General features: G+C 41.1%; 1 long non-coding RNA gene across 2 annotated transcripts in view; it reads right to left on the bottom strand.

The window, feature by feature from the left end:
- The window catches only part of LOC134482587 (uncharacterized), a 44,688-nt gene that overhangs the window by 6,608 nt on the left and 23,470 nt on the right, over positions 1-14,610 (bottom strand). For both annotated transcript variants that reach the window (XR_010058895.1, XR_010058896.1), the window contains one exon: positions 2,448-2,588. This is a non-coding gene — a long non-coding RNA (uncharacterized LOC134482587). The remainder of the gene's footprint in view (positions 1-2,447; positions 2,589-14,610) is intronic.

Consider the following 14,610-nt stretch of genomic DNA (forward strand, 5'->3'; position numbering starts at 1 on the left):
TTCTTATCTTTCCTTCCAGGCTCATTGCTTCTGTGTCCATGTATTGCAACCTGACCCACCTCTCAAGACCTGTATATAATAAATTGTCTTTCTACACTTGATCTTAGCCAAAAGGCCGAGAAGCGATAAATTGTCTTTCTGATGGCAACATTTTTCTGGTCAATTGGCCAGGCCATACCTGATGAAGAATAAAACCTGCATTTAAAAAGTGGGAGAGGATTAGGTCAAGAGAAGGTTGTATCTAACCTCCCAAAGAAAAAGTGAAATTGTCAGTTAATGTGAGACATTAAAGCCAGGCAGGAAGGAGTTCTAGGCATAAAGAACAATGGTGTCTAGATATACACAATTAATTGTTAAGTAGTTGTGTGTTTGAAATTAAATGTGTTCATGAAGAGAAGAAATGAAGCAGAAGCCACTCTGCCTGGATCAGAAAGGATTTATATGCATGCTGTATATGTTATGTTAGTAGTGTATGCATATATGATGTATATGTCTATGTTAGTGGTGTTGACCTGACAGAATCTAGAATGATCCAGGGGGATACCTGTAGGGTTTATCGTTAATGGTTGAATTGAGAACACCTGCCTACTGTGGACGATGGCATCTTCTCCTGGATGGCATCTTGGATTGTGTCAGTGAACAAGAGAATCGAGCAGCAGCATTTATGTGTATGCTCCTTTATCTGTGGTGCAATATAACCACCCATTTCGAGCTCCTGCTGCCTTGATTTCCCCACCATGATAGACTATATGCTCAAACTGTGGGCTAAAACAAACCTTTTCTATATTAAGTTTCTTTTGTCAGGATATTTTTCTCACAGCAACAGAAATGTAACCAAGAGATCCTGTTACAAAAATTTGCTCATAATCAGGGAAATTCACTCCCTATAGCATTCCTACCCTGTGTTGTTGTCACAGCTCTTAGGGAAACTTGAACTTCTTTCAAAATGGTGTCCTGGCTGAAGTGCCCGCCTTCCACACTGAAGGCCTCCTGTAGAGCTGTTGGTTGGTAACTTTGCCACTGCTCTGAAGTCTGTTTCATCTCCCATTTTAGGTCACAGTTCATGACCTCTTCTGTACTTCATGTGCCACATACTTAGATCTGCCTGGAGCAAAGCATCACCACCTTGGTGCTTTTGTGTCCCATCTGTAAAGTTTTCCTTGATTCTCAGTGTGACTGTGTAAAGATTTCTTGAGGAATTGTGACAGAAACCTCCTGACCCTGACTGACAGATAACTTGCTCCAGAGCCAAGAAACAGTCTGAAATTGGCCTCCTATAAGGAAGAAATGGTTTTTATTGATTTGCTCTTCTCACAGAGCTGACAGTATAGGCCTGCAGAAGAGCAAGCTGAGGAAAATAAAGATGGTGGCTTGCCAGCTCATGCTTGTCTTTCTCTCTCTCTCTCCAAGGAAGAACACAAACACTGTCTCAGGGAGTTGCTTCTCCAATCTCAGACAAATGAGCTGTTTCAGTGTCAGGATTTTGAAATCCTGCTGATATACATACCTAAAGGGTATTTTGCTGATCAATCTCCAGTGATTTGTCATAAATGAAAAAATAGACTGTGTTGCCTGTTTTAGCACTCGGCCATGAGGACCATAGTGACTTCAGATGCCCTAGCGTCCAGCCTTTCTTCTTCCCAGGTCCTTCAAGGAACCTATCAAGAGCAGCCAGACTGTTTCCAGTCACCATATTTGGTGACTTCTCCACACCTTTACTGATGAGGCTGAGAGGGGTAGGGAAGAGCCCTCTTCTCCTTGTTTGTTCTGCTATGTCTCCTTCACCTTTCTCTGTTTCCCTTGCTGGCTCTTCTTGAAAGAACCAGAGTTAGGGCCAATCTGGGGCCAGTGGGGAAATTCCCACCACAAACCTCTGAGCATAAGGATCCCTCCTTTCCAGGAGGAAATAAAGCTCCCTGGAACAGCTGCAAGCCAAACTGTCACACAAAGCTACCTGTGGTTTCCAATCAACACCCACCTCCCAACCCCCACTTGGGAAAGTCTTGAACAATATACTGAGCCGATCTGAAAGTTGCTTTGATCCACCAAATGCACATAGTACCCTGCCTAGTTACCGTTGTGCAAATTTTGCCCCCAATGGTTTGAATTCTATGTAATTCTTTGTTAGAGTCTGCTCAGGGTTGTCTCCCCTAGAAGTGAATTGACCCCAACATGTCAGAATTAAACTACTCTTGCTTTTGCATTGATCACTGCCTCTGTGCATCTCATTCAAGAGGTCCTGGAAGAGGTTCAATTCAGACCTCACATTCTCACCAAGACTGTGCTGTCACCACATTCAAACCAGGACCTAAGACTAAATGGAACATGTGTTTCTTAGACAGGTACAGACAATTTTGTTTTAAAAAATATAATTATTCTGCACATCATTAGTGGCACTTTTAAAAGCAAACAAGGATCTTAGCAAGATGGTGGTTATTAATACTCACTGTTCATACGGAGATTCCTAGGTTCAGTTCCCAGCCACATCAGAGAATTCACAAGTAATTGTAACTCTAGTTCCAGATGACCCCACTGCCTTCTGAAGAAACTTGTATACGTGTGGTGCATAGAAATTCACAAAGGCATACCTATATAAAAATACATAATAAGTAAATAAATGTTAAAAATTAGATTTTCTCATGTTGTTTTCTGAATAGTACACTGAGTAAATGTGGGAGTAGTAAAGGAAGTTTAATATAACATTTTCTTTTGTGTATGTTACTTCTCTTTAAGCCTAAATTATTTTCTTTTAATGTTCCTTTTCGTGCCTGTAAAGTTTCACTACAATGTCTTCATGCTCCTTCAGTGACCCATAAAGCTCTACAAGTCTCTTTGTAAAGTTTAAGTTATGTTTTTGAATAGGCAATATGTTTACATGGCTTAAGATTCAAAACAATTCAAAAGTAGGCCTGGAGTAAAGAACAAATTCATTTGCCTTTCCACTTCCCTAACCTAGTGGGCTGGCCACCATCTTCTTTGTCTGGAGAGAACCACTGTCTTACATGTCTTAGCTCAATGCCAAGTAATATCTAGCTCAAATATGAAGCTAAGATTGCAGCTTTCATGTAGAAGCAAGGACCAAGACAAGGACTAAGCTGACACATCCCAACAAAGCAAGGTACTCAACTCATCTCTGCTATTATTTGTGGTCCTTAACAGTAGAACACTCTTCCCTTTGCTATCTTCTTTGGAATAAAAATCTCTAGCGATCTGAGCATGATGGCCCATGCTTTTAATCCCAGCACTTAGAAGGCAGAGGAGGGGAGGATCTCTGTGAGTTCAAGGCCAGCCTGAACTATAAAGCAAGTTACAGGACAGCCAGGGCTACACCGAGAAGCCCTGTCTTGGGGGGAAAGGAGAGAATAACTTATTAAAAACAATTTATGAAGACCAAGGATGAGAAAACCCAAGCCCTGGTATTATGCCCACCAGGCAAAAATCTGAGGAAGTAATTATTCAAGATGTTTCCTAAGATCATTTTCATTTGATTTCAATGTTTCCATCACTGGAAGACACTGTTGATTCCAAAAGAGAAGTGGAAAAGCTTGGTTTGTTGCCTGTATGTTTTCAGATCTTTTCTGGGTTCTGTCACCACCTCCCTTGAAGTGGGACCTTCACTTTTACCTAAGCAAAAGAATGATATCTTTTCTGTAGCTGTCTGCCTGTCTTTTGGGTCAGCAGCAGTTTACTTCCTGGCGGCCTGGTGCCTCTGTGGCTTGTAGAGTGGTTTCCCATCCACTAAAGATAGGGCCGATGTGTGAGTTGGGAGAAAATACCATTGTGGGGCTCTAGGCCTGAAGTCACAGAGTCCTTGGGCAGAGCTAGTCATTTACTTCAGAGGATGTTGTACTTGGAGAAGGAATGCAGACCCTGAAGTGTTGTTAAGTGTGCACGTGTGAGGTGAACTGCTCTGATGGCCAGGGTCTGGAGCCCTGGTTATCCACAGGAGATAGGAAACGAGGTCTGAAGATAACAGAGACTCTCAGGTCTGCAGGCCTGCACCTGGCCTCAAAATTCGCTAGGAAGAAAAGCTTCCACTCTGCTGCGTTTTCACATTTTTACCTTGCATGATAGATAATTACAGAAGGGTTGGAGGCTCACTTAATCAATGAATCCTCCTGCAATTTCATCAAAGGAACCTTGATCTTATGACATTTACAGTGCCTACCTTTTGGAAAGTGGCAGTTGTTATTATTCACTGAGAATCAATAAGTAAACTTATTTTGCACATTGTTTTCCCTTCACAAAACAGCCTTAAGCATAGCCCAGGATATGCTTGGATAATCCTTGAACTCCCTTTGTCTTCAGAATGGGACACTCTCTGGAGAGTGTATTTTGGTGAACTGCATTATCTGTCTGGGGGCACTGTCTTTAGAAATCTCTTAGCTGCTCTCTTCAGAAATCTCAGGAGATACTTAGAGTATTTCATTGATTGAAAGGCATTTAGGTGTTTTGGTTTTTCGTTTGTTTCTTTTGTAAATGTTGAATTAAGTCTGAATGTTTTTGAACAGTCTGTCTCTGAAAGTAATCGTACTAATTGAAGAGCCAGACTGGTTTGCTGGACACTTGATTTGTTGTAGCTCTGTGGCTTGTCTTATCTTTGAGTCCTCAACATGGAGACAAGATGTGCTGAGGAAGAGGACCCGCTTCATCCTTCAGTTTATTCTCTAGGAGAGTATAAGAGCAATCTCCAGGTGCCTGGAGAGAAGGCTACATTGTAAAATGCCTGCTGTGCAAGCATGGAGACTTGGGTTTCGATCTGGAGGCGACTTCTCTGGGGAAAGAAAAAGCCATTTGCAAAGTCCCACCACCATTTGGAGCAACCAGGACTGAAAATGATGTCATGACACCCATAGAGATGGGGTTGCACTGCTCATGGGGCCTGGCTAGTCATTGCTGGAGGTGACGATAAAGTCAGAGCTCCCTCTGGAAGGTGCAGAATCAATGAGTCTCAGAGTTTTGCCCTTTTTCCCCCTTTTTTCCTTTTCTTTGTTTATTTATCTATATTTATTTATTTACATTTCAAATGTTATCCCCTTCCCAGTTTTCCCTCCTGCAAACCCCTATCCCATCCATCCTTCCCCTACTTCTATGAGGGAGTTCCCCTACCCACCCACCCAACTGCCACCTCATTGCCGTAACATTCCCCTATTCTGGAGCATCAAGCCTCCACAGAAACAAGGGGCTCCCCTCCTAGTGATGCTAGATAAGGCAATCCTCAGACCAATGTTTAGCTATGTACATCCACATTGGTATTGGTCCGGCTCTAGCTGAGCCTCTCAGGGGACAGCTGTAACAGGCTCCTGTCAGCAAGCACTTCTTGACATCAGCAATAGTGTTTGGGTTTGGTGTCTGCAGATGGGTTGAATCCTTAGGTGGGACAGTCTCTGGATGACCTTTCCTTCAGTCTCTGCTCTCTCTCCCAACTCTGATGACAAACACTGCCCACTTCGGAGGCCTGGGGGAAAGTCAGTTTTTTAGAAATCTGAATGTAGCAGCAGTTTGAGAAAGAAACATTGGCCTTCAGCTGGCTTTCAAATCAGAAGATAAAACCTTTGTCTATGAAGTGTCTATACTCAAAAACAGAACATCCTTCAGATAAATGAAATGCCCACTGTACTGTAGTGTTTTCAGTCTCCTTGCCCAACAAGTGTTTCTAAAAGTGTTTCTAGTGGCTTCTTCTAACTAAAAATCTTGATTATTGGTGTAATTGTAATGAAAATGGTTTAATGTAAGTGAAGGTTCACAGACCGGCAGGATGGTGGGTGTGGGTGGGTATGTGGCACACAGCCCATTGGTACTTTGCTATTTAGTATGTCCTCTGTCAACCAGCATCGTAAGCAACCACCTTTAGTTTGTAGACATTGGGAATCCTGGGCCCTTTGCCAAGCCTGCCGAAACCGAACCAGGATCTGCAGATCAGATTTATATGGATGTTAAAATCTGAGAAGTGAGGTCCTAACCTCAAGTTAGCCTTGTGTTTCTTATCTGCTAACAGAGGCAAAAGATGACTGAGGTCATCGCAAAGCTCTTAAAAGTCTGTTATCAAGGTTAATCATTTGTTTATTTTAGCTAACATGGCTTACTTCCTCTAGAGTATTTGCTCTGCTTCTCAGTAAATTCTTTCTCTTAATTCATGCGTGTTCTTTTTTCTCACTTTCTTGACAGTTCTCAGAAAGAACTAAGTACCAGTCCAACTATTCTTTCATCCGTTGCTCTTGTCTTCCATTTAGAAATGACACTGTCCTCTTCAGAATCGTGGGCCCATGGGGCTACCGCCAAGGTCTGTTTCCCTCCAGTGGTGGGAGCGGTCATATCAGTGAAGTGTTGTTTACTGACTGAGATGAGGCTCACTTATTCTATCGAAATAGTTGAACGGGCCAAAGAGTGCATAGATCCAAGACTTCTGGCTTGTCACTATTAGGTCCCAAAGTCCAAAAGGCACTTCAGATGAGCCCTTGCTTACAGACACCATCTTTCCAAGGAGTTCTCTTATCCTATCCTATTCCAAATTCATGTATTTAATATACACAATTATATATTATACATATATGTATATGTCTACAGAAGCCAGAATCCCTTCAGTTGAGTTGAAGCCAAAGGACCTTTAGAGGCACACATCTGTAATCTCAGGATTTGTAAGGCCGAGGCAGGAATATTGTGAGTTCAAGGTCAGTCTGGTCTAACATAGTGGAGATCTTGTCTCGAATAACCCAAAACCTCAAAGAACCTCAGCTGAACGAAGCAGTGTAATGTGTACGCAAATGTGGTTTCTGTTTGGAAAACCCACCATTGTGTTATCCGTTAGTAAGAAAAGCTTCCGGTCATGTTAGCTTCTACATATTGCCAAAGCTTGGATTCTTCTCCACATTTAACTAGGAAACGTAAAGGTCCATCAGCCCACAGTCCTGAGATAATTTACATTTAACCTCATCAAGTCTGTATTATAATTTTAGCTTTTAAACTTGCTACTGGCTTTCTTCAATTACTTGTTGTGCATTCTAAGAGAGTTAAAAGTTAGCAGTAGGACCAGAACGAACACGTACAGCTTATTAGTCTGCTACTTAAAAAGTTATGATATTTGTATGGGCCAGCCTACTTAATGACAATCAGAGGTGATTACTTAAATGACAAACCTGCTTTATTCATTTAACTGCATAAAAATTTAAACAATCTCCCCACAAATGTATTTCTTTATAAATAGCTGATTAAGTTGAGTCCCCAAACTGACAAATACATCTCACCCATCACACAATATAAAATTCCATGATGACTAGGGGATGGAGGGATGGATGCTGGTATCATATTGGCTGACCAAATACCCTAAATGATGCTCATGAGTCGTTAAATACATTGTGGATTAATTTTTATTCATGCATTTACTATGAATACATAAATTAGACTATATATCCTGTATGTGTTAGTCATATTCCTCTTTTTTCTGATGGCAGACTTGGCAGAAGCAGCTGCAGAATGGGTGGGCTCATTTTGGCTCACTGTCTGAGGGTCCACCACGGTGGTGAAGGCTGAGCTGAGAGTGGTCCCAGCTGGCAGCAGGGCTGAGAGGCAGCTGATCCTGTTGCATCCACAGGAAGATAAAATATACTTTATTCATCTTCTTTTTGTTTACTCTGGGATCTCAGCCCATCTGCTGGTACGACCCACATTCAGGCTATCATCCTACCTCCATTAACTCTGACTAAACATTCTCACAGACCCACTCAGGGCTTTGCTTTCTAGGCATTTTCAAATTCTGTCAAGTCGAACATGAAGCTCAACCTCATGCCATGCAATGAGTACAAGTTATAGTCTACAGAATTAAAAAAATAACATTTATTTATTTTCTGCTTGTGTCTGTGTAACCACACCCATGCCACGCCCCTCATGTGGAGGTCAGAGGACAAATTATAAAAGTTAGTTCATTCCTCCCTTTATGTGGATCTTTTTCTTTCCTATACAATGATGGCTTGCAGGTTGGAGAGCCTACCTAGCATGTGGAAGGCTCTGGGTTCATTATGCAGCACTACAAACAGACAAGCAGACAAACAGAAAACAATATAAATACCTTGTTAGAGCTGAAGAGAGCATAGAAGTTAAGAGTGCTTATTTTTCTTCTACAGAACAGGACATACACTGAGTGGCCTACAACATCCTGTGCTTATAACTCCAGAGGATTAGATGACTTTTTTAGGCCTCTATATGCACAAGAACACAAATGTCACATATACACATGTGTGCACATTGGCACACACAAAGACACACACACACATGCATGCACACACATGTACACACACCTCTGATGATCTTAAAAGAAATGAAGCATCTTTATGGATATGGTATTTTACTATTCAGTACTCAGAATGTTGAGCCAGGACTGTTGTCATGAATTTGAGGCCAGGCTAGGCCACAGAGAATTACAGGCCACACTGTGTAACAGAGTAACAGTATTCTATCAACAAACAAACAAACAAACAAACAAACAAACATTTATGACATAAATAGGGAAATATTAGTTGAAAAGTTACTCAGCTTTTTATATTAATTAATATGCAAGATATGCAAGAGATACCTAGACTAATCCCCAAACCAAACAGAAATAGTAGAAACAGTAAGCTTCTTTATGGGAGAAGTCTTTATTTTTAGTTTCAATTAACTGAATTCAGTAGAATGTATTGAGAAAGATTTCTATAGCAGTTCTTTCTGATTTTGTGAAGATGTCTCACAGTTGGGATTTGAAAAGAAAAAAAATTCAATGTTGTGGTATAACAGACAATTCTAGACTGGATTCTCTGCTCTCACATTTTAATATGCAGATGAATCCCCCAGAGACTCTTCTGAGAGTGCAGATGAGTGTGTGTAGAGGCTGAGACGTCTGAGATGGAGCCAGATGCTGTTCCTCTGCGTGGCAGTGGTCTGTGGACAGGCAGTGTCAGTGTTAGTGAGGTTGGCAATCACTCTGAGCTCAAAAATAAACAATTATTGAACAAAAGCTTTTACAGTCCCGAGCAGAAATCTGGGAGGATGTGAGCCTCTGAGACACAGGACTTAAATGATTCATCACAGTGGAACTGATGTCAGAGATCTAGAAGTAGGAGTAAGGGATGGAATGTTGGCTCAAACTATAGAGGTTAGCTAATGGAGGTTAGCGCTGCCTAGTAAGACCATGATACTAGTATGGCTAATCAAGTTGATCAAGTTTGATATTATATTCCTAAAGGTACAACTGCAGCTCTTGATCATTGAGGGAATTAAAAGGAGCTACAAGTAGGCAGGAAAGTTTCAAGTGAGCCTGTAGGGATGGAAGAAAAAGGTGTGGTGCCTGATGCTTATGGTGATTTGGTGAGCACAGGTGGGCATGGGTTGAAGGGAGAAAGAGCACATGCATCACCTCGAGGCTCTGGACTGATGGTGCCTCTGGCAGCAGCTGAGAGGTCTCTGAGAAGTTCCCTTGTCTGCTGATACTTCAATTAAACCAGCGCTCTTGGACCCCTTGGAGAACTTATGAAGTGTGCCAAAAGGCTTAGTATATTTTCTATTCTTCATTGTCTTAAATTTTAATTATTATTACTGTTGGGAAGTGTCTTGGTTAGGGTTTTATTGCTGTGAACAGACACCATGATCAATGTAAGTTTTATAAAGGACAACATTTAATTGGGGCTGGCTTACAGGTTCAGGGGTTCAGTTCATTATCATCAAGGCTGTAGCATGGCAGCATCCAGGCAGGCATGGTGCAGGAGGAGCTGAGATCTATATCTTCACTCGAAGGAAGCCAAGAACAGATTGAGCATCCTCAGGAGGGTACGAGGAGGGTCTCCAAGCCCACCCCACAGTGACATACTTCCTCCAATAAGGTCACACCTTCTAATAGTGCCACTTCCTGGGCCAAGGATATGCAAACCATCACAAGGAGTGATGCATGCCTTGGTACACATGTGTGGAGGTCAGAGGACAATTTTTGTGAAGTCAATTCTTGCTTTCCACCTCTGTATGAGTTTTACAGATTGAACTCAGGTCTACAGGCTTGCACTGCAAGTGTCATTACACACTGAGCCATCTCACTTTTCTTTCACCATTTTTAACAAGAAGTTGAGCACAGAACTGTGAAGATAGCCCAGATCTGTAGAGGACTGGAGTTTGGTTGCCTAAGAATTTAGGTAGGGGCTAGAGGTCCCACTTTGTCGTCATTGACTTGTATTTTGAAAGAACAGATGCAGGCTCTTAGGAAAGCAATTCTCCTACAAGATACAATGAAAGTCAAAATGAAAGATTAGAGACAATCTTTTGTCAGCATATATGCAATAAACAGTGGCAATTGCTAACAAGATAACAACCCTCCATAAATCATACAGTGTGAATTATACTTTGAGAACAAAGGTAGTCTAAAAGCAAGATGTTTGTAAGAAAACGAACAAAACAGTTAAAATCAATCCATTTAGAAAATGGGTGCTGAGCTTCTGCAATGTGATCCCTTCAAATAAATGGTTAAATATCCATCCTAAAGTTGATATTTCTTGAAAAGAATCTGCAATAGCAGACTATTCCTCCTGTGAATGATTTTAACCTTTGGGTTCAACTCTTTATATTTTATTTAAAATTCATTTGTTTAAAACATTCGTGTAGAGCAGGGAGTTTTAAAAAGATAGTTAACTGTAATTACCTGATACTTCAAGCTTCTTTTAGTTTAGAAGTAACAGGCAATTCCCTTAGGTGAACTGTGGCCCTGATTTGAGACAAAGAGCACTTAAATTCATTGCTGAGGGCTTGAGAGTGGTCAGTTATAGAGCAGTTTCCTAACATGCTGGCTTCCTGAGGTTTCTTCCTTAATCTTGCAGGCCTTTGACACTTGAAGCTCCTGCAAGCCCCTTGTAGTAACAGGGGAGGGTAGGAGCAGGATCTGGGTCCTCAGCCTAAGTAGGACCACATAGAACCCAGCTATGAGGCAAGATCCTATTTTATATTTTATCTGCTGAGAAAGCATGCTTCCGAGACATCTGGTATACCTCCAGATAACTCACCCTTTCATTCCAGGCCAAAGTTTGAGTTTAAGAAAACTTTCCTTCAATCCCAGATTCTCAATTCACTATAACACCTTCAGCAAAGTGCTGGCATTTTAAAGACTCAGTTTTCTCAACAATGACACGAGGCTGACAAAACTTGAAAGGTTTAGAAAATGCATGCACTCACATAAAGTGTTTAGAACAGCGCTTAGTATGCAGTAAATACTCAATGGATTAGATGTGTCAGAAATTACATTGCTATTATCCCTGAGCTGTGTAGTTCTGGGCAAGTTGCTTTGGTTCTCTGAGGTTTCTCTTTATTTGTGAAATTGGGATAGTAGTACCTATGTTGTGATGTAAAAGGAAAGATGCTATTCAGGTGCTCAGACTATTCCTCAGAGCTTGAATATTAATGGACACAGTTGGGAAGATCCTGAGTTGCCCTACATCCTTTTAGGTTTACCTGGAAACATGCTTCTTACCACATCAACCTTGTGCTGCTTAAGTTTTTTGTCACCTATACACAGGCTAGGATAATCTAGGACAAGGAACCTTAATGGAGAAAAATGTCTCAAACTTTGGGGAGCAAACCAATAAGCAGCCTTCCTCCATGGCCTCAGCTTCAGCTCCTTTCTCCAGGTTCCTGCTTTGACTCTGAGCCCTGGTTTGCCTTTGTGATGATGACAACTGACATAGACCTTTCTTCCACAAGCTGCTACTGGTCATGTTTTTTTCTGGCAGCAGAAGGCAAACTAAAGCAGTCTTCTTTTGATTGGTGGCTGGAAGAATTTACCCGGAAACAGGTTTCTTAGACACATGAACTAGAACCATCTTGATTGTCAGCTGGAATGGTCTGTAATTAAAGCTAACCTATGAAAGCAGATAAAAGAGGAAACTCACTAGAAAAATTTCATGTTGCAAAGGGGCAAGGGCTAACTTGGCAAATGACCCAGTATTTGGGGTTTTTAGACACATGAAAGGGTGACCTCCAATAATGTGTCTGCTATCCTTAGAGTGAGGAATGATTGCAACAAGGTATTAGTGAAATGGAATTTTGCCTAAAAAAAATTAGGGTTTCTTTGAGGCCCCAAGAAAGCCAAGTTAAAGAACAGTTAAAGATTTTGTCCCCTCTCTCCCTTCCTGCCTTCCATTGATTTGCTCTAACTAGCTCTAAGGAAATCCTTGACTGAGCCCTTAGCTCAGTGAGGGCCTTAACATAAAGTGTCAAGCTAAAGTGTCCTCTATTTTTTAAGAATTAACTAGTATGGGTATGGGTATTTCCAGTTGATCTGTTGACAAGGAGTCTGGGCAGTTAAAGGAAATTGCAAAAACAGAATCACATGAATAAAAACCAAACCAAACACATGGATGACATGTGACACAGTGACCATGGGCTACTTTGACTATTGTGACTTCTCTGGATAAGGGGTGAATACAGGAAAGTGAGATTAACGTCTGGGGATAATGATCCAGATGTGCTTCCCCTTAGAGAGCCAAGGACCCACCCCTTTTCTGCTTTCTCTCCAGGGTTTCCACAGTAGAATCAAGGTTCAAATTGGTTTCCAGCTTGCTGTGAGTGGTCAGAGCTCAGAGGATGCTGGAGGGCTGCCATGATGTCTGCTGCACAGATACTCTCTCCTCTGCCTCCTTTCTGCCCATTCCCATGTGCCTAAAGCACACACATTTTCTTTCTCCAAATCTGAGTAGAAATGACTTTGAGATTTTGTGATATTCCTGAGGCAGAAGTTTGTGAAAAAAAAAAAAATCGAAGAAGAAACTGAAGTAAAAAATGAAGTTCCATAGAACTCAATTGGTGAGAAACTTTTTCATTTTACCCTTTGTTTTTTCCCCCCTGTTTATTAAATGAAATGTTTCTTATTGTCTAGATAATTGTATTCTGGCTAGTGACATCATCATATATGAACCCAGTTTGAACATTAATGATGTGATTATATAATAATACCATCTTATAGGCATTTATTTAAACAGGGCATTAAGTATTTTTATGTGTGTTATCTCATATAATCCTTAAAACTAAACAATATGTTAATAGTCTTCTTCACAGTCTTTAGGATAAGGAAACTGAGGTTCAGAGAGATACTGCTGTCAGCTCTCCACAAAGACTTGCTTGAACACAACCATGATCCTTCCCAGTCCCTTTGCAGGCCACACTGACTGCATTGTGGAAGAAAATTAACCCTTAGTTAGGAAGGTTTGGGCAAGTGATCAGAGCTGAACTTGATAGTGAAGGCTGTCTGGAAGACAGAGGGAGATGAATATCATTTGTGGTCTTACTCTGTCCTCAGCCTGACACCTCCTCTTTCTAGATGCTGGTCCCTCTTCATACATGAACAGTTAGAGTGTGATAGTTTCCATATTGTGAGGAGACTGGTTATCATTAATCACTGCATGCAGCCCTGTTTCCTCCAAGGGGTTCCTTTTGGATGCTGATAAATCTTTTTAATTAGCTGTAAAACTCACGAAAATGAGATTTCATGTTTTAAGCATAAGGCACTTAGGCCACTGGCATTTTGTGCCCTGGTTGAATTCTTACTTTTGTTTACCAAATTGACTTGAGTTTAGAACATTTTTTAGGATTACAATGGGTATGAATTATTTTCAGTAATGCAATCGCAGAAATGCAAAGAAGTGTGTGTGTATGGGGGTAAGGGAGTGGGGAGGAAGGTGGGGAGGGAGTGGGGAGGGAGTGGGGAGGGAGTGGGGAGGGTATTGGCATAGTGAATGTGGATTGATTTTCCCATATGTTGGTGGAATAGTAGAAGATTTTTGAGATCTTTCCAGGTAATTCCATATAGACCCACTTCTAACAATAAAAGCCAGCATCCTGAACAGTGAGGGAGAAGTGGCCTTGCTTTCTGTTTTGTTCCTGGAAGTTAGAGTGAACTTTCTCAATAGTTGCAGAGAAGATTCAGGATTAGGAACAGATAAACCCATTTAACATTTAAACAACCCCATAACTCCTAAAGAAATAGAAGCAGTCATTAAAGGTCTCCCAACCAAAAAGAGCCCAGGTCCAGATGGGTTTAGTGCAGAATTCTATCAGACCTTCATAGAAGACCTCATACCAATACTATCCAAACTATTCCACAAAACTGAAACAGACGGAGCACTACCGAATTCCTTCTATGAAGCCACAATTACTCTTATACCTAAACCACACAAAGACCCAACAAAGAAAGAGAACTTCAGACCAATTTTCCTTATGAATATCGACGCAAAAATACTCAATAAAATTCTGGCAAACCGAATTCAAGAGCACATCAAAACAATCATCCACCATGATCAAGTAGGCTTCATCCCAGGCATGCAGGGATGGTTTAATGTATGGAAAACCATCAACGTAATCAACTATATAAACAAACTGAAAGATAAAAACCACATGATCATTTCATTAGATGCTGAGAAAGCATTTGACAAAATTCAACACCCCTTCATGATAAAAGTCCTGGAAAGAATAGGAATTCAAGGCCCATACCTAAACATAGTAAAAGCCATATACAGCAAGCCAGTCGCTAACATTAAACTAAATGGAGAGAAACTTGAAGCAATCCCACTAAAACCAGGGACCAGACAAGGCTGCCCACTCTCTCCC

This window comes from Rattus norvegicus, chromosome 1 (genome assembly GCF_036323735.1).
Source record: "Rattus norvegicus strain BN/NHsdMcwi chromosome 1, GRCr8, whole genome shotgun sequence".
NCBI lineage: Eukaryota > Metazoa > Chordata > Mammalia > Rodentia > Muridae > Rattus > Rattus norvegicus.